This window comes from Spermophilus citellus (genome assembly GCF_964194105.1).
Source record: "Spermophilus citellus genome assembly, chromosome: 13".
Taxonomy (NCBI): domain Eukaryota; kingdom Metazoa; phylum Chordata; class Mammalia; order Rodentia; family Sciuridae; genus Spermophilus; species Spermophilus citellus.
In genome coordinates this window covers 90,064,722-90,084,987 of record NC_138193.1, presented here as the reverse complement: position 1 = coordinate 90,084,987, position 20,266 = coordinate 90,064,722, and the positions used below count along the sequence as shown (strand labels likewise).

The following is a 20,266-nucleotide window of genomic DNA, read 5'->3' as shown; positions in this document are numbered from 1 at the left end:
CAAGTAGAATAAAAAGAGTGTCCATTGCCCTTGGTCTTTGGTAACTTGGGGAGAGCCTTAAGTGGGATGTGGGATGGAGAGACAAGTATTTCTCCAAAGACTTAGCTGTGGAGTGAATGACCTAAGGTAGTAACGGAACAAGGGATCAAAAAGAGGGTTGCCAGGATATTGAACAACGTGCACACGTCTGGACGATGACCGGGGTGAGCTGAGAGGGAGAGAAGCCTTGACTGATGTAAAGAGGGTCCAGACAGGTGGGAGACAGGGTGAGATCCAAAGCCCAGGTGGGAGGAGGCACCGCTTCTTGAGTGAAGGGAAATGACAGGTACATGTGAGTGGCTTCACCAGAAAGGTGGGCTGTCCCTTCTTTGCAAGGCTGGAAGGGTGTCACTGCAGAACCTCAGTCACATTCTTGGACCCTACTAGAAGAGCCCAAGTTCTGGTCTCTTTGTCAATAGTTTGCTTCATAAGTGCCTTCTGGATCCATCCTCCCTTGGGGATAGAATTTTCAATCTATTTAATCTATATACTGTTTCCTCTGTTGGTCATGAAGAAATTTTCAAAAGACTCTCTTTCTTTAACTATGTGAGATGCAATGGGTCGACAGAAAAATTAACCCAGTCAGTTGCAAATAAAAAGATTGATAGATATCATCAGGTAACCGTTACTCTAAATACAAAATGTAAATAAATCAAAATAATATTTCAAATGATCAATAGTCTTCCTTTTCTGTTTCTGATTGACGATTGTCACATCAACACATCAGCAAAAATGTCTATGAACTTGACTTGTACTTTAGGGCATCGTGTTTTGATGTCTAAAGTTTATTCCTATTACTAACTTTAAACTCTTAGAAAGCAATTTGTTTCAATATTTCCAAAATTTTTCCCTTTACACTTAAGACTCACAAGTTGGTAACAAATTTGTTATGGCAAGACTGAGGTTTTTTTTTTCCTATTATTCTAGAAAACACCATTCTCCGTATAAAGGGAAACTTCTAGTTGAATTATAACTGTGAATAATTATGAGATAAAGCCCACTATGAACTATTATCCCCACGTGCTCCTATATTGAGTAAGATTTCACTTTTTAAAAATCAAAATTGACAGTTGAACAGGCTAATTCAGAAATCCCCTGGGGGACTTGAACCATCTTTTCTGGATGTTCACTTTGCCAAATAAGCTAACTGTAAGATTCCTACCCCGAAGGGTGAGATCAGATACAGATTTTGGGAAGTGTCCCTTTTATTATACCAAGAAATCAGAAATTGAAATGGGGACACCATCCACAATCGGATACTCCAAGAGCTTTTCTTGGAGAGGAGAATGGAGAGGGAAGGGTGGGGAAATCAGCTTGGGCAAGAAGTATGGGTCCAATAAGACACCCAGGACAGGTGAGCACCTGTGAGCAGTACAGAAAACTGCAGGTTGGCCAGCCTCCCAGCCAGCCAAGCAGGCAGCAGCACCTCTGTAGAGGGCTTTGTAAGCCCGGTGATTCTTTGTTTCCACTCCACCAGGAGGTGGTTCAAACTGCTTGCTGTGCCTGAAAATGTTGGCACAATGCAGCAGATACCCTCGTGGAAGTGTGGTCTCCAGCTACCTGAAATCCCGTTCACGGGCTCTGTAGGTAAAGCTGCATTTGATCTTCTTCCTTTGCCCTTCATATTTTTACCCCTCTGTGCCTCTGAACACAGCAGCCCTGGCCTCTGAGGTCAAACCTAAGCCTTCTGAGATGATGAGTTAGGATCTGCCTCCCTCAGGACCAGTCTGCTTAGGACTGTGGCTCTTCCAACAAACTGGAGTCTGGAATCCTGAGAAAATGAAACCCAGCACACTCACGTGTTTCAGGGCCACCTGACACATAGGACAGCTTCCACCTGCTGCTGTTCCCTGTCCTTGCTGCGTGGTGGGGCCCCAGTGAAAACCTGACTGAGATGGGACTGTCAGGCTCCCCTCCCCCCTACCACAAACACGATTAACTTTCCACTTGCAGTGACCTGCCCTCTGGTGTGACTTATCAGCTGTTGGGTGTTTGTCACTAAAAAGAAAACAAATTGTGAAATGTACAGCTCTGCTCCGCTCTGCATGCTAATGACAGGGCCAAGCCAACCCAGGGGGTTCTGAGGTTTCCGAAGGAGGAGAATAATGATCTTCAGTTTCTGACCTCCTGGCACCGGGCGGTATTTATCAGGAGGCGCATGTGACTGGTTAAGACACAGAGAGCCCAGGCTTGAAGGAAACAGCTGCTGGCGGCATGCTCCGGCACTTGGCAGCTGGGCAGGCAGGGTGCTGATGTGAGGAATACAGCCGCAAAACCACCCAGTAAGTAACTAGAGACTAGAGACTGTGTGTGTGTGTGTGTGTGTGTGTGTGTTACAAGCTACCAGCAACTTTTATTTTATTTTGATTTTGGTTTCCCTCTGACGCTATAGGAGGAGGTGATTTTATTTGTACCAGTATCCATGTGTGTTTTTAGTGACTTTTTAAGAACCTGCTATTTTTAGCAACATCGTCTTTTAACTTTGAGGATGAATGGGTGTATTGCTTGATTCCTGTCTGTAAAAGTTGATTTCCAGGTGTCCAGGATTTCTATAGTCTGTCATATTTAGGTTCATAGCCAAGATTCAGGCGACGAGTAGGAGACCTGTGGAAGTGAGTGGATGACTAGTTTTGATTCTGTTTTATTGTTGAAAACACAGTGGTTTAAAATAACTTGTGAGCCAGGTGTAGTGGTGTGTGCCCACGGTCCTACTACCTGGGAGGCTGAGGCAGGAGAGCCCCTTGAGTTTAGGACTTGAGACTAGCTTGGGCAACATAGTGAGAACCTATTTAAAAAATTAAAAAGTAAACAGATAAAATAACTTTTGAATTTATTAGATGATTAGCTTGACATTTCTAGTCAATACTGAAGAATATTTATTTAAGAGCCCGAGGATAGAGAAGTGACAAAATGATATACACAGATTAGAAATCGTATTCAGATTTCATGCATGCTTTCCAACTCACTAAAGCTATATTTTATAGCTCTTTTCTCCAATAAGCTAATCCACCTCCATTGCTTTAAAGTTGAAGTTTTCAGTTGCCCTGGCCTTCCTTACTTTAGTGTTTTGATATTTTTATGATGCTTAGGCTCTTTCTTGTTTTTTTTTTTTTTTTTTTTTAATGTGAATTGTAGAAGTGCTGCCTGAATCTAATTATCACCACAGGAGAGGAGGGGCCTGGCATGCAAAGCCCTGCAAGGACCTTTCTTTCCAGGTTAATTCAGCAGTAGTGGAGCTTGCTTTTGAGAGAAGTGGAAAGTGGCACCATCCTGGAACAGAGCTGCTGTTTGGATGTTTGTCCTCTGCTGATCGCCAGACAGAAGGCTTAAGAGGAAAGGAAAAAGGGGAAAAGAGAAAGGGCCAAACCCTGAACAGAGAGATGATGTAACTTCTGGAAATGGCAGGCCTCTGAATCAGAGGCTGCAAGGAGATAACCAAGCTGGTTCCTCTCTTTGGATTGCCTGGATAATATTGAGGGGGAGCAGAGAATGGTTGTTTTCATTTGAAGTCTTGCTAGACAGCGTTTTGCCTGGATGAGCCTAGGACACTGAGTGTGTGCAGATTAACTAGAGCATTGTTGTATGGGCTCAAGTTGGCAGTGTGCTTGCAGCTCTGCCCGGCTTCTAGGGCACACTCCCCTTTTTTCATCCTGGCCACTCCTTGTTGCATGTGGAGATTGGACTGGAAATCATTTCTGCTGCAGAGGTTCCTCCACACAGTTTGTCTCAAGTGCTTTATCTTTGACGTCGGCAGCTTCTGATACCCTGCTGTAGGGGGGAAAAATGTCTGGCTGGCATTTAGAAGTTCTTCCCCTTCTATTCCCTAAAATTCAGGAGAATCCATAAACTCTAGAATCACCAATGATTAAAAAAAAAAAAGTTATTCTAACCCCTCTGTTCCTCTTTATGTCATTTGTGTGAGGTCCTTGGGTCGGTGTCCACGTGGCCTGTGACTTCCCTTTCTGGCTGCAGGGGCCCTCTGCCCTCCTGGGCTATTCTTTCTTTCATATATATATATGCTCTACTGCTGAACCATAACCCCAGCCCCTCTGCTGGGCCATTCTTTAGGGAGTTTTGTTTCTGGCGTGATTTCACAGTGGAAAAGAATTCTCCAGTGAAATCATTTCTTTAGAATAGAGCCTCCCACAATAGAATGCAATATCCACTGAGGTCTGAACTCCCTACTTATCCTAAAGAACTTATAACAACTCATAGGACTGAGGGTATAGCTCAGTGGTAGAACACTTGTCTAGTGTACTTGAGGTCCTGGGTTTGATCCCTAGCACAAAAACAAACAAACAAACAAACAAACAACAAAAGTTCTACGAAGTGGAACATCTCAGTGGGGGTCAGAGCCTCCTTTGAATCATCCAACTGCTAAATTTTTGAAAACTCACAGATTTGAGAAGTCCAATGGTACTTTGACTTTTCCAAACACCAATATTATTCAAAAATAATAAAAATAGCTAGTTTACATGACCTAGCACATCCAAACTGCCAAAGAATTGTGGATTTGGATAGCAATTATAAGATGTTTAGTTGAACACCTCTGTTTTGAAGATGAGGCCATTGTAGTTAATGTGTCTGGGTCACAGTGCTGAGTGAGAAACGAGAGGTACACTGTTCTGCTACAGCTGTAGGATAATATCAATGCTGATAATTAAAAAACATTTATCAGGCAACTTGCTGTGCCAGCTGATGTTCACAAGTGTATCTATTTTCATAGAGTTCTCACAATAACTCCTCTATAACCATCTGCGTAATGGTCCCTGACTTTTGGTGGTTTAACTTAATGATTTTTCAGCTTCACAATGGTGTGAAAGTGATAGGCATTCGGTGGAAACCACATTTTTAATTTCGAATTTGGATCTCTTCCTGAGTTAGCAGTACATTGTATGTTCTTCTGAGATGCCTGACAGCAGCAGTGAACCCCAGCTAGAGGTCAACCACAGTACCACTGCGCAAAACAGCCAATACGCTGCAGCATACCGTGCTGCTAAGCTGTGATGTTCAGAAGGTTAGGAATATCGAATGTGCTCTCACATCATGATATTTTCAACCTTTGGTGGGTTTATTAGGTTATTGCCCCATTTTTAGTTAAGGACCATTTATATTTTATTATTCCAGTTTTATTATATGGGGAAATGAAGGCCCAGAGACCCCTAGGGTGCACGAAAGAGTGACACCTAGGTCTGATTTCAGAATCTATACACATCAAAAAAAAAAAAAAAAATCAAAGTGGAATGCACGTGGGAATCCCACACATTTGAACGTAAAACCCCATGAAAATGCAAACAAGAGTATTTCCAGCACAATAAAATTAGATACACAGTGTGTTTTATGGCCCTTCCAAACTTCATGGCAGGAAGGGCTAGGCTTCCCCTGAGACCGTCTAAGCCCGGGCTACACAGCACTGACAGGCGGTGTGCTTTTATCTTTGAAAACAGTTTGCAGTGATGGCCCTTGCATCGGTGAGGGCAGCAATGGAGAACTTTGTTATTAACCTGGAACCTACTGCTGTCTCTGCACCTCCTGGCCTGTCCCTCCATTTTTCCTGTCAGTTTTTCCTTTTCCTTTGGAGGACAGACACTCCACCCAAGCCCCACCCCAAATAGCTGGCTTAGTGTTGATGAAACTATGTGTGATCAGATCTGTTCATTGTGCTCAACCTGGAAGATGGGGTGTCCAAGTTAGTTATTTCTGAACAGAAACAACCCAGTCCTCTGCTCCCAGTTGTGTGTGTGTGTGTGTGTGTGTGTGTGTGTGTGTCCTGGGCCTGGGGTTCCAGAGCCTGCTGGCTGGGACTGGCTGCGAGTGGGGAGGGAGGAGACATGGGCTTTTCTCAGCTGCCTGCCCCTACCTGAGAAGTGTGCCCTAAGTCACAATTCTCTCCTCGCCTGTTCCATATTCCAATGCTGCCCGTGAACCTGTGGCTTCTCTGGGTCACCAGATTAAACAGAACCATTATAGAAACCTACTTCTTAAACCTTTTTAAAATTTCCATTTGTTTCTCCACATTCTTCCACTTGGTTAAATGTCAAAATTCTAAAGAGCACAAGAGCCGCAGTAGGGCTGAGGGAGTCCTTGGCTGAAGCTGGGTGGAAATGAAGCCAGTAGGCCGTACATGGATGTCTAGGAGAAAATTGTCAAGGTTTTTTAAGGTCATTGTGATAAGATTACATGTTTTGGAGATCAAGTTATTTATAAGAAAAGGAAATTTTTACTCCTAATTTCATCCATCTAATACCTTTAAAATTAAGCCCAACAATGATGGCCATCAATGGAGTCTATTAAACCAGAGCCGCTAGGAATTACTCCAATAGGAATTATAGTTGTCCCTCAGTATCCTTGGGAGGTCAGTTCCAGGACCCCACAAATACCACAATCTAAGGATACTCAAGTCCTTTCCATAAAGTGGTGTAAGTTTTGCACATAACCTATGAAACCCTCCCACCTACTTTACATCATCTATAGATTACTTACAACAACTTGTGCCACATGAGTACTATGTAACTAACTGCTATACTATATTATTTAAGAATAACGATAAAGAAAAATGTCTGTGAATGTTCAGTGCAGATGCATGGTTCTTAAAAATGTTTTTGATTCCTAGTTGGTTGAATCCACAGATGTGGAACCCAAGGATCAGAAGGGCCCACTGATACCTTCCATCGTTGCTGGGAATGGCTTATTTCTAAGGCATAACCCAGTGGGTGTTACAGGGAGATGTGTGCAGTGGACTCGATTTCCACAGAGTCCACAAATTGTACTCCAGAGCTGCTTTGAAGCAAAATAAAATGTTTGATTATTTTCTTGGGACCTCTTACAACAAGAAAATTCTGGGCTGCAGAACTTGTTTTTGTTTCTTTGTTTTTGCCAGATGGCGTGTTTCAAAGCCACTCATTCCCAAAGAGTTAACTCCCTCGGAGCCCCCTTTCTCTTTGTACCGATCCCTCATTTACAGTCCTTGGAGTTCACTGTTGGAGTCATGTTCTTATTGCTTTCAGGGATTTGGAGTCTTGGGGGGCTTTTTACTGTTTCAATTGGTCATTATATACTTCCAGAGTCCATGGTGGGTAGAGTCTCTATGCTTTGGTTTTTGACCCCCTCTCTAGTAGCGAGAAGATAAACTCCGGTGTTTATATGGGAGTTTGCCAGCATAAGGCACTTTCTTGAACTTTGCCACAATCCCATGAAAGAGGGAGGCCATCATTATTATTGTTTTCAGAGAGGAAACAGAAGGAGAGCCAGTGGTGACTTGTCCTTGATCAGGGGACAAGTAACTGATAGAGCTTAGTCTGCAGTGTACTGACTCCAGATTCCCAACTTCTCTTCACATATCCAGTCATCAGAGAAAGACCCATCTCAACTATTTCAAGACCATGCATTTACATGTAAGCTGTGGGATTGTCCTTTGTGAAGAAAAGTGTTGTCACTTGGCTTATCACCTCCTGAATAGGGGAAAGGTATAATGTGTGGTAGTGCATACCTGTAATCCCATTGACTCAGGAGGATGAGTCAGAAGGATCTCAAGTTTGAGGCCAACCTCAGCAACTTACCAAGGCCCTGTCTCAAAAATAAAAAAAAATAATAAATAATAAAGTAGGCTGGGGATGTAGCTTAGTGGTAAAGCGCCTCTGGGTTCAATCCCCAGTACCAACAATCAAAAACAAAAACAAAAAAGGTATGGTGTGTAGAATGTGAAGTAATGTAAATCTTGATACCTTATTATAAGTGGGGAATTCCACTCACTCTATACATGATTTATGTAGCTGCAGATTTTCCAACATCTTTTAAGCTTCTATTTGATCAGATGGGTAATTTTATTATTTGAAACCTTCTATATTTGTCAGATCCTATCCTATCTTTTTGCTTAATTTAGTGTTGGTTTAAGTGGACCTGTCCCTACCCACAAGATGTTCTAAGACCCTTGCATAGATCATTATGCCATTGGTTTGTTTTAGTATTATGAATGTATTCAGAGTTTAAAATTTGAACATGTACCTGGAACAATATTTGACAGAGAACTAGTAATGGGGTGAAAGTAACATGTGAAAAAATTAAATTCATATCTAATCTCTGAAATTCATTTTAGTTATTGCTTTTCTGTTGCTTAATTGGTTCAAAAGTCATAGAAGAGTAAGTGCATTTGAGTGTGTAAGTGCTTTGAAGGGCTTCTCCTTTTTCTGTCTGTGGTGCTGAGATGGTCTAGAGTAGAGCTCAGGCAGAGGTCACCAATCTATGATAGAATCCGATTCCAGGTTTTTTTTTTTTAAGTGGCTTTTCAGTCTTTTGTTTTGTTTTGGGAAACCAAACAATCAAAACCCCAACAATTTAAAATGAGCCAAATCAATTTTTCTCGGAGTCTTCTACATACATTAACTTTGGGCAGACACCATGAGGGAGTCCTTCCTAGGAATTTCCACATGCAGGTCAGTTTTACAGAACACTTTACACTTGGCATCAAGGAGTTAGGAAGAATAAAGTCCTTTTCTGTCCCTATCATTGATTGAAGTTCTCTGAGGCTTTCCCTCACTATAACAACTTGTCCTGTGACTCTCAGATGAATCTTCTTAAGTCTCAAGTTAATATAGATTTCTGAAGTTCATAAATTACTTGAGAATTTTGAACAGCTTTAAATTGAAGAACTGAGTGTCATCTCTATATTTGGTTCTGGAAAACCCACACTATGAGTTCAGTTTGACTGAATATTGGAATCTGTTCCACTTTCAGTTCTGTTTTTTTCAAAATAGAAAGTATTTCATTTATGCTTGGAATGCCTGCTGTTCAAAATCATGTGAGTTGACAGGATGTTTCAGAAATCATTACTTTTTCATGGCAAGGACAGAGCCGAATCAGAAGGGTGATGCTAGAGATTTCTCTGCAGCCTCTTTCTGGCCCCGTCACTCTTGATTCTGAGAGTAATCTGCCTCTTTCTGTTTTCATTCTGTAGTAGGCATTTAAACTGTTGTGCTATTGGGGGAGGGATTGAAATAACATTTATTCTGACTTCCCACAGACATTGACATTATTGCGGGCACTCTTATGGGAGAGAAAAATTTCAAAGAGGTCAAGTACATTGCACCATGAAAGGTCATAAGCCAATGAATGGGATTCTAGTCCTGGTCTTCCTGGAAACAAAGAACATGCATTTTCTATTTAACCATGCTGTTTTCACTATCTCTATGTTAAAAACTAATGCTTTCTATGAAAAGTACAGCCATTCCGTGGAGTCGGGAATAGGCTGGGATTGTCATGTAACTGACATTGTGTCATTCCCAGTACATGCCTCTTTCCATTAGTAGGAGGCTGTAAGACAAAGAAAATTCCTGAGACTGTGGACTGTATGTACTCTGGAGTCTCTTTTTAGCTCCTACCCAGAACACACTCATTCTGTTCTCATTATTCAAGTGTTCTCTTGACTGTGGTGCTTTGCACCTTGTGGTCCTGCAAAGCTGAGCCTCTGGCAACACTCAAAAATCATTATACTATTGCAGATGATGACAGGTATAAAAAGGATCATGACTGCCCAGCTAGCTGATTAACCAGCAATGACAGTTTGTTTTAAATTAAATTTGGTTTTTACAAGAAGTGATATAATATTGGCACCAACAGGGGCAATCATACACACTCTCATAAATGGTTTTGGGGGCCATGATTACTGATAGCTAGAAGGGCCAAGAACAGCTTAAAGCAGGAACAGTATATATCTTATGCTATCTTGATTTTTTTTTATGTTTTAGAAGAATTACTGTTTTCAGCCTTTCTTTGGAAATTGCAAATACTTTGACCTAGGCTAGTGCTGTGGTATTAAGATGTAAGAATTGAGAAATTATCTTGTTCAGCTATAAGGATTACAGATATGACATGCATAAAATTCTGCAACTTATCTGGAATATGATTGCACATTAAAGTGTGGAATAAGAACTAACATGTTTAGAAAATTGTCTTAATTCCGAGATTTGGAAATCTTACTGAACGAAAAACATTTAAATCCTCAATAAGTATAGTCTGGTTCATGGGCCCCTTCTGCAGAAGCCAGGATTTACATTTAGGTAACAAAAGTAATATTTAAAAATCTAAAATATGTTTTCATACAAGATGGTTCATTTAGAATTTTTAAACACGGTTTTTGCACTGTATATTGCACAAACATAAAAAATGAGGCTTTACCCTATATTACCACCTGATTAAGCAGATTTATATTTTTGAGAATATTATAACAATCATCTTACAATATACAAATAAATGTTCTATAAAAATCTATGGTGCTGGGGATATAACTTACTTGGTAGAGTGCTTGCCTCACATGTACAAGGCCCTGGGGTCAATCCCCAGCACCATCAAAAAAAAAAAAAAAAAAAAACTATGGTAATACTGGGAAAGGAGATAGCTATATCAGGATGAGTCAGGGAAAATTCCTGAGTCTTTTGAGTTGGACACAAAATGATAAGCATCATTGTTCAAGAAAGAAAAAAATTGATTTTTCAAAATAGTCCATCCTAGGAATAACATGTAAGGTGCTATATCATAGGGTACATATTAGAATCATAGGGTACACATTAGAAGAAGGAGTGCAGAAAGGGCTCAAAGACAAGGTAGCTCTACTGGCTGGGCATGGTGGTACATGCTTATGATCCCAGTTATTTAGGAGGCTTAGCCAGGAGGGTTGCAAGTTCAAGGCCAGAATATTTAAGAAGTAAAAATGATAGTGAGTAAAACTTAGTGAGGTCTTAAGCAATTTAGCAAGACCCTTTGTTAGAATAAAAAATATAAAAAGGGTTGAGATGTCTCTTAGTGATTAAGGCCCCTGGGTTCAATATCCAGTACCAAAAAAAAAAAAAAAAAAAAAAAAACAAGGTAAAGCAACAACAACAACATAAAAAAAAAAACAAACCTTTTTTATCATGGAAAATTTCAAATATATGCAAAATAGAGAAAATCCCCATGTATTCGTTACTCAACTTTAACAATTTTCAATTCATGGTTGATCTTGGTTCATTTATATCTCTACCAATGTTCTTTCCTTCAGATATTAGTTCTGAAGCAAATCTCAGGTATTTCCTTATTCCATCTGTAAATATTTTAGTATGAATTTCTAGAAGGTAAGTTCTCTTAAAAAGCCCACATTGTCATCAATATATCTAAAATCGTTGCTAATTATTTCTAATTTATTACTGTAGTTGTCAAGTAGAGGAATGATACGAACATATTTACATTCTGAAAAGAAAACTCTGGAGACAATAAGGAAGAGAGGTTAGAGAGAAAAAAAAATACCACAGACCGAAAGAAGACTCAGAGAGAGGTCTGGACGAAGGCAGTGATATTCAAGAAGATGGAAGAAATTTCAGAATATTTGAAAAGTAAAAATGATAGTACGGGGGGGGGGGAGTGTGAGAGAGGAGGGAATTGAGGAAGATTTGGAGGTTCTAATTTGGGTAATCAGCCTGTGAATACACCATTAGCTGCAATAGTGTGGAAATTCTTGGAAAAGCAATTTGTCTCTCTACAGAGACTATTAGAAACAAATCCAAAAATAACTTCCTACTTACCCTCAAACAAAACTTTGAGAGGGCATTTGGAGTAATTTTGATGGCTCTACCTTAATAAAGACATTAACAAAATTTGGAAAACATGCAGAGAATAGCATCTAAAGGGCTCAAGGGAATAGAGGAAACTCTTGGACAGACTGAAAACTGAGATCTCAGTTTACACATGATTAATAGTCATAAAAGTCATAAAGGCTAACGAACGTGACTTTTCACCAAACCCCAAACCACCAGAGACTTGAAAGAGGTGAATTTAAAATAACCAAAGGAATTTCCCCTCCCAATTTATGGTGAATATGTTCAAACAAAGAAAAAGTTGAAAGAACTGGATGGTGAATACCCACACACTGCCAATTCAATTCTACAATTAACAATTTACCTTATTTTTCTTTTTAACGCACCTGTCCATTTATCCATTCTTCAGTGAGACCATTGGTCTTTTCTTTTCAAAATAAATTGCGGACAGCAATACACCATACTCCTAAACAACCCAATGTGCATATTGCTAACAAGAGTCTGATTTTTGTTTATGAAGAATTTTTATTTTACACAAGAAAGATTAAACTTTTACTACATTTATTTTCTCAAAAGGAAGAATGAACACAATTTATGGCTGCTTCCTACCGGGTTATTATGAAAACAAGAAACCAAGAACCTCTTGATCTTTAAAAACTGCCACACAGAGGAGCCACACTCTACTACAAAATAGCCTTTGAGGCACTGTCAAGTTTTGGCTTGGCAAAGCCATATTCATCACAATCGATATTAATTGAATTTGAATTTGAAGAAACAGATACTCAGAAATGCAAACGTTTTGTCTGACAGATGGGTACTAGAAACTATTAGAGTTTCCCATTGAGCATCCTTCCCTGCTGCTCTGACTGCTCTGCAGAGTAATAATTTAGTATAGTAGATGGTTTATAATAAACAGGCCAAGGAATGGGGATATAGCTCATTTGGTAGAGTGCTTGTCTTGCATGCTCAAAGCCCTGGGTTTGATCCCCAGCACCAATAAGTAAATAAATAAATAAATAAATAGGCCATGATCCCACTCCATACAAAGTCATCAGGAGATTGCTCAATGGGAGTGGTTGAGCAACAGGGAGAGGAGATAAAGTGTTCTCAGAAAAAAGAACTCATTATTCACATATAGAAAAAAATGACTCTGCTCATATTTATCCTCTGACTTCCTTCAAAATGGATTAAAACAGCATGTGATAAACAACAAAAATTAGATAAAATAAAATTAAAAATAAGAATAAAACAAGCGCCAAACTATGCCAGTTAGTAGAGTGGAGAACAGGTCTGGAATTGGAAAGCTTTTTAAATGTTCTCAACTATTTCAAATTTTGACACGTTAAATCCTGCTGATTGGTTCAAGAGTTAAAAAATCAGACTAGGGGTCTAGACGTGTGGTGTAGCTCAGAGGTAGAGTATATGCTTAGTATGCACAGAGCCCCAAGTTCACTTTCTGTGCATGCGCGCGCGCCACACACACACACACACAATATCAGGCTGAGAGGGTCTTCAAAAGATGTGTTCATCCAATGTTTGTTGTTGATGAAGACATCTAGTATTCATTTGAAAACTGAAAAACTCAGTCAAATAGCCAGGTATTTGTCTATACAAAAAGCAGACATTCTGATACTAGAAAATATTTTAGGTGTTTTGTGGAGTTTTCGGTTCCTATTTTGATGTCATGATGTCAGTCTGTATTAGTGGTCCTCGAGTGGTAGTGATTCTGCCCTGTAAGGGAGAGTTAGTCATTTTTGGTGGTCCCGACTAGGAGTGGTGTGCAGTGCTATTGTCATCTGGTGGGTAGAGGCGAGGGTGCGGCTCCATATCTCACAAGACACAGGTTTGCTTCTACAACAAAAAATTATCCAGCCCCGAATGTCGATGGTACTAGGTTGAGAAACCCTAGTCTATACCAGTCAATTAAAAATCTCACTGTAATACGCCTTAAAACACTTCAGAGGGGTGACATCCAGCATTTTATCTTGAAACCACAGTCAGTGGGAACGACCTGTCCCACTTAATGAATCACTGCTGTATCCGCACTGCAAGAAGATGAGATGTGAGATGACCAGTTCATTGGAATAAGGTCCGTGAAAGGCTGAGTTGAGCTGACAGGTTGCCAGGACTCCTTGGTGCCCCAAAGATCCAATGTTGGCAGGCAAGAGAGATACTGATCCTTAGTTGGCAGAAAAAATGTTCAAAGCAATAAGGGCCATACTATTGATCAGAGTAAAGGATCATTAGGTCCCAAGTCATAGAACAGTTAACTCAGGGACCTGGGAAGCTCATTTTTCTGCTTGTCTCTTTCCTCTTCTTCAAAAACTCAGGAAGGAGAAGGGTGGTGTCAGATGGAAGCCAATGTCATACACTCTTGCTGCCACACTGATGACTATATATCTCTGGTTTATGATATTTTCAAATTCTTATTGCAAATTATATATATATATATATATATATATATATATATATATATATATAATTCACAATATCCAAATAGGACTATTTGGATATTGAGCCCAAAACAGACACTATTACTGTGTTTGTAACCTTGCTCTCCTTCATTCATATCACAACTTTACCTGTCCCCTTACCTTTATCACCTCTTCTTTCTGAGTTTCAGCTTTTTCCTCTTTGTTAGAACATCCCCATCAGTGCAGAGGGGTGCTTCATTAAGTCTCATCTTATATAATAACATCTTTTGCTCCCCCTATCCTCTGCCAATTTCTCTTCACTCCAATCCTAGAGCAACCTGTTAGGCTTGATGTACACTGTCTTTATTTCTTTGTCTCTCATTCTTCAAATACTATCAACCTTGCTTCTGCCCAAAACTCCAATAAAAGTCCTCCTGTGAATATCATCAGTGACCTTTTGGTAGCAACTTTTTGAAAAATGGATAGTTTCCCATTTTTTCTTATTTGACTTCTCGATAGCATTCAACACAGTTGATTGTTTCAACTTCTATGAGCACATTTCTCTGTGGCATTGAGGCATATTTTTAAGTTTCCCCTTTCTCTGTCTCTCTCTCTCTGACAGCAACTTCTCAGGATAATTTTCTGCTTCTCCCCCTTTCTCTGACCTCTATGTGTTAGAAAGCCCAAGCCTTATAGGTGGGACTTCTTGTCCTCTCTTTATACTTTTCTTTCTGAGTGATCAGAACCATGCCTGTGTTACACAGCTTTCGGTCACTGTGACAAAATACTTGAGAAAGTCAGCTTAGAGGAGGAAAGATTTATTGGCTCACAATTTCAGAGTTTTCAGCTCATGGTTGCTTTTCCCCTTTTGCTAAAGGACCATAGTGAGGCAGACCATCTTGGTGGGGGAGTAGGTGGTAGGGCAGAGATGCTTATCTTATGGTAGCTGGTGAAGCAAAGACATAAGAGAGTGAGAAAAGGGCTGAGATAAGATCTGTTCTCTGAGGGCAGGCCTCTTATGGCTTACTGGCTCCAACTAGTTCGCCACGTCCCGATAATGCCATCAGCGATGAGCCCATCACTGGGAGAAATCACCGAGGGGGCCTGAGCCTTCATAATCCAATCACTTCCCTAAATCCCTATGAATATTACTATACTGTGTGACAAGATTCTAACGCAAGAGTTTGTGGGATATTCTAAACACAAATCATAACAGTGCCTATAACTTCAAACGTTGTTCATTTGGGGATTACTCCCAGTTTTTAAGTTCTATCCAAGATCTTTCCTTGAGGCTTTAGATTTGTGTAAATAATGGCCACTGAGACCCACCCACGGAAGTTTAACAGGCACATCAGTTTCAACACAACTTAGATTTCTTCCCACATTCCCCTCCATCCTACAGCTGTCTCCAATTCTCAGTAAAATGGAATTATGGTCCAGCTGGGTTTTCAAACTTTTTGTTCCTAAACTGAATCAGTCTCCACGTCTCAGCTCCTGGCTTCGGTATCACCTGTTCCAAGAGATGTTTCCTGAACTATCAGCTAAAATGCTCAGTTTTACCATTCTCTGTCTTACACCTCCATGTGGGTTTTCATTCAAAGCTCTCATCACCGTTGGAATTATTTACCATTTTGTCTGTCTACGTGTTGCATGTTGGTTTCCCTCATTCAACAGTACATGCCATCGGTAAGGAACCTGGTCCCATCTGTTCACCTCTAGATACCCAGTCCTGGTGTAGTGTCTGGAAGGTGGGGACATTTGTGTTGAGTCAGCAAAGGACTATTTGGATACTGAGCCCAAAACAGACACTATTTTAATTTTGTCCTGCAAGACTCATACTTTTTTTTTTTTTTTTTTGTATCAGGGATTGAACTCTGGGCATTTAGCCACTGAGCCCCATCCCCAGCCCTATTTTGTATTTTATTTAGAGACAGAGTCTCCTCTAAGTTGCTTAGCACCTCACTTTTGCTAAGACTGGCTTGGAACTCCCAATCCTCCTGCCTCAGCCTCCAGAGCCACTGGGTGTATGCCACCATGCCCAATAAGTCACACTTTTATTTAGACTAAAAGAAAACATTTAAAACATCACCAGAAGAGAAAACTAAGATAATATTTAACAGTTGGCTGTTGGTTGATTGATTAACCAATTGGAAATTTACTTACTTCTTTATATTCCAATCTATTTGTTCATGATTTAAAAATAATGCCATTAACTATTTGTTTGAATTATTTTATAAGACAAAGTTAGATAATTGCTGTCTTCTTTGGAGAAAGACATTAAACACAAAGCCACACTTGAGATGGCACAAAAGGTACTATTGATTTCTTTAGTCTGAGGACCATACTACACCAATGCCTGAACTCTTGTAGTTTTTAAGTCAATAAAATGCCACTGGTCTTCATTGTTATGTCTTATTTGAAAAGGTGTTAGAGTCAACTTTCTGTTACTATAACAAATATCTGAGATAATCAACATAAGAAGAGAAAAGGCCCACAATTTTGGAGGTTTCAGACCCATGATCAGGTGGCACCAATGTTTTGGGCTGTGACAGCACATCATACTATGGGCAGAGCAAAATCTGCTTACCTCTTGGCCAGAAAGGAAGGAAAAAAAGAAAGAGCCCAGAGTCCCACAATCCCCTTCAACAGCATGCCCGCAGTGACTCCAAAACTTTTCCACTGGCCTCCGCCACTTAAAGTTGCCACCACCTTCCAGTAGTATCAAGTTGGGGACAAGACTTTTAATACATGGGCCTTTGAATGTCATTCCAGATCCAAACACTAGCAAAAAAAAAAAAAAAAAAAAAAAAAAAAAAAAAGCCATTGGACAGTGCTTTTGTGAAGCAATTGGAACAATGTGATTGTGCAGCCTTGGAGCCACGCCTCAGCTGGCCTGCTCTGTGGGAGGCACCACCTGAGGCTGATGGACCTCACAGCACAGCAGTCCATGGTTGATGCCCAGGACAGAGCACGTCAGATGGTGGAAACTCAGGCAATATTGATTTCTCTTTGTCTTCTTTTGAGATTTTGTGGGCCAATCAACCCTTGTGTGTTTGAGTTGTGGTTACTAAAATTTATTACAGACCCCTTTAGGACCTTGAGGAAGGCTATGAATCGCCACCCTTGGAAAAAAGCCCATGCATAAAAACACAAAAATTCCACATATGATATCATGGGTCTTAAGAACTTTGCTATGGACTGAAATTTGTTCCCCCAAGTTCATATGTTGAAGCCTTAACCCCAGTGTGACTGTGTTTAGGAGACACAACTGAAGGTCATTAAGGTTAAAGGAAGTCCTAAGGTTGGGCTCTGATCTGCCAGGGCTGTTATCCTTATGAGAAGAGTTTTCTCTCTCCTTTCTCTCTCTCTCTCTCTCTCTCTCTCTCTCTCTCTCTCTCTCTCTCTCTCTCTCTCATGTGAGAGTGCAGAGAAGGTGGACATTTACAAGCCAGGAAGAAGACCCTCACCAGGAACCAAATTGGCCAACATCTTGTGCCCTACTTTTTGGTCTCCAGAATCATGAGAAATAAGTTTCTGTGTTTAAGCCATCCAGTCTACGACATTCTGTTATAGCAGCCTAAAAAGATAAACCCCTACCCTAAAAACTTCTTTGGCCTCTAAGGTAGTTGCACTCAAGGCTACTGATTCATGGAGCAGTCAGGAAAAGGGGCAGGGAAACTCTATTGAACATGTTCTGGGGTATCCATGAGGCCCAATTCTCTCTGCCTTAGGCTTTATGAATCCACAATGACCAAATAAATATGTTGACCACGCAGAAGGCTGCTGTGCCCTTGTTCTGAGCATCATCTGCAGTATTCATTTCACTAGGCAGGGTGTCTATCTGAACCTAGGAGCCTTTCCTATTTTTCTTTCATGTGTTTGGTCAGAAGCAGGTATCCTCCTAGACAAAATAGTTCCATTTTGTAAGATAGGGAAGTATAACTCCACAATTAAGCTTTAAACAAACCATGGGAACATGGGAAATATCTACTCCTGAAAAATCCATTTACCTTACCCTTATTCCTCTTGATGAAGCTGCTGCTTTCTGATATGGTTGGAATTTGGCAACAAGGACAAAAGGAACTTGAATTTTTAGACTAGCCAATCCAAATACTGGTACAGAAGGGGCAGAGTCCTGAAGCCTTCTTAAACACTTCCATCAGCTCATCTCCACTCATTTCACAAATACCCAGAATTGCTTCAGGTGCCCAGCATGCCATCTAGCAGAGAGTGTAGCATTCTTCTAAAATCCCCACTATTATTTTTGATCCCTTAATAGAAAAATGTTATTTTGACAATGTAAGAAAATGAGGTTGGAATAATCTTTATAAAAGTCAAAGAGCTAAATTCCCTTGCAATCAGACGGACGTGGAGCAGAAATCTCTGCTCTGATAGCACATAGCTGTGTCATTCCTCCTTATCTAAATGGCAAAAGCATGGCTTCAGGTCTGAAAGCTGTCTTTTTCAAGCAGGTGCCGTACTTGAAGACCAGTCTTCCACCACATGTACCTTTTATGTCTCAGAGACCCCACAGGACTCTGGATTCTATGGAAGCTCACTGCAGTAGAACATTTTCTTTCATCCACTAACACACTGTTTAAACTTGGGAAAATCATGTTATAATTTTGGCCTTGAGGCTCTCCTTTTAGAATGAAATAGCTGTTAACAACAACAACAACAACAACAAAAATCACCTTGAAAAGTGGAAATGTTCTCTGTATCTCCCAACTACCACAATCTCTTTCTTTAGTAGTTCAAGAGTTTCTTCTGAGCAGACCAAAAACACTATCAAAAGACTTCAATGAGCAAGAGGATGAAACCAGTTCTGCAGCTGTGCTGACCAGTAAATAACCCTTCTGAGGTTTCTGGTTTCTCTTTTTAGAGTAATAAACAACAACAAAAGAGTAATACAGCCTAATGTACATAGTCACCAACTGTGCATGTGACTCCTTTTGTCTAAGCTGGGAATTATCCACAGGAAATTATCTTGAAAAGTCCATAGGGATGAGTACCTGTGATTTACATGAGTCTGACTTGGAGAAGTAAGCGCTGTGCTTGTTGTAGTCAACACATTCGGAGCAGTTTGGGGAGGAAGTGAGAGAGAGTGAAACTATATATTCTAGTGTATAGAATCTGAAAATGTTTGCCTCTAAGCATGAGTAGGTACATATTTTTTTAAGTAGCTCATGCCCATTTTATTTTCTCTTAACCTTTCAAATCTACAAAGTAAAGTGTTGAGGGGGCTTTGGGACCAAGTCCCAGGTTCTTTGGGAATCATTAATTAGAGCACCTGTTTTGTGGATGACAAGAACTTTCTATACAAGAAAAACAGAGATCTGAGGAAATTGCAAAATCTAGACATTTAAGGATACTATAAATGGAGTAAATTAACAATTTGTTAGTCCAACCAAGTTTGAGAAGTGCTGTAGAAATCCCCAAATTTACCTCCTTATTCAGGCAACAGATGAATTTGCTTCTTTTTTTTTTTGTATTCTGATATTTTTATTATCTCAATTAAGAAGTTCTCTGGTGGAATTCAGAGGAGATTAGAGGATGATCTGATGCTCATGAAAAAAATTAGAATGATATCACATGCATGAAAGATGAGATGGTGCTGATACCTCCGATTATTGGTGACGAGTCCTGCTTCCTCACATGTTGAAGTATAACATTAGAGAAGCATGCCGAGTCAAGCATATAAAGCAGGGTTTATTTTAAAAGGGGTAACATAGACTTCTCCCTGGAGGGAGAAGAGGGCCATGGCAAATGGATCCTTTTCTAAAATAAACCATATACTATGCCACAAAGCAACTCTTAGCAAATATAAAAAAAGTAGAGATACTACCCTGCATTCTATCAGATCATAATGGAATGAAATTAGAAATCAATGATAAAATAAGAAATTAAAAACCACTCCAATAAAATAAAATTCACCGGGAGACTAAATAATATGCTAGTGAATGAACAATGGGTTGCAGAAGATATTAAGGAGAAAATTAAAAAATTTTTAGATGTGAATGAGAACACAGACACAACATATCGAAATCTCTGGAACACTATGAGAGCAGTTCTAAGAGGAAAATTCATTGCATGGAGTTCATTCCATAAAAGAAGAAAAAGTCAACAAATAAATGACTTAATATTACATCTCAAACTCCTAGAAAAAGAACAAATCAACACCAAAAGCAGCAGAAGATAAAAAATAATTAAAATTAGAAATTTGCCATTTGAACCTAACTTTTTCTTTTT

At 39.9% G+C, this 20,266-nt stretch overlaps 1 protein-coding gene and 1 long non-coding RNA gene across 2 annotated transcripts in view; one reads left to right on the top strand and one right to left on the bottom strand.

Moving 5' to 3' along the window:
- The window catches only part of LOC308632154, a 39,357-nt gene extending 37,411 nt beyond the window's left edge, over positions 1–1,946 (bottom strand). Inside the window, exon 1 of the long non-coding RNA XR_014018439.1 lies at positions 1,839–1,946. This is a non-coding gene — a long non-coding RNA (uncharacterized lncRNA). The remainder of the gene's footprint in view (positions 1–1,838) is intronic.
- Positions 1,947–2,149: 203 nt separating this feature from the next.
- RASGRP3 (RAS guanyl releasing protein 3) overlaps positions 2,150–20,266 on the top strand; it is a 73,702-nt gene continuing 55,585 nt past the window's right edge. Inside the window, exon 1 of the mRNA XM_081263956.1 lies at positions 2,150–2,321. The gene's annotated coding sequence lies outside the window, so the exon portion shown is untranslated. The remainder of the gene's footprint in view (positions 2,322–20,266) is intronic.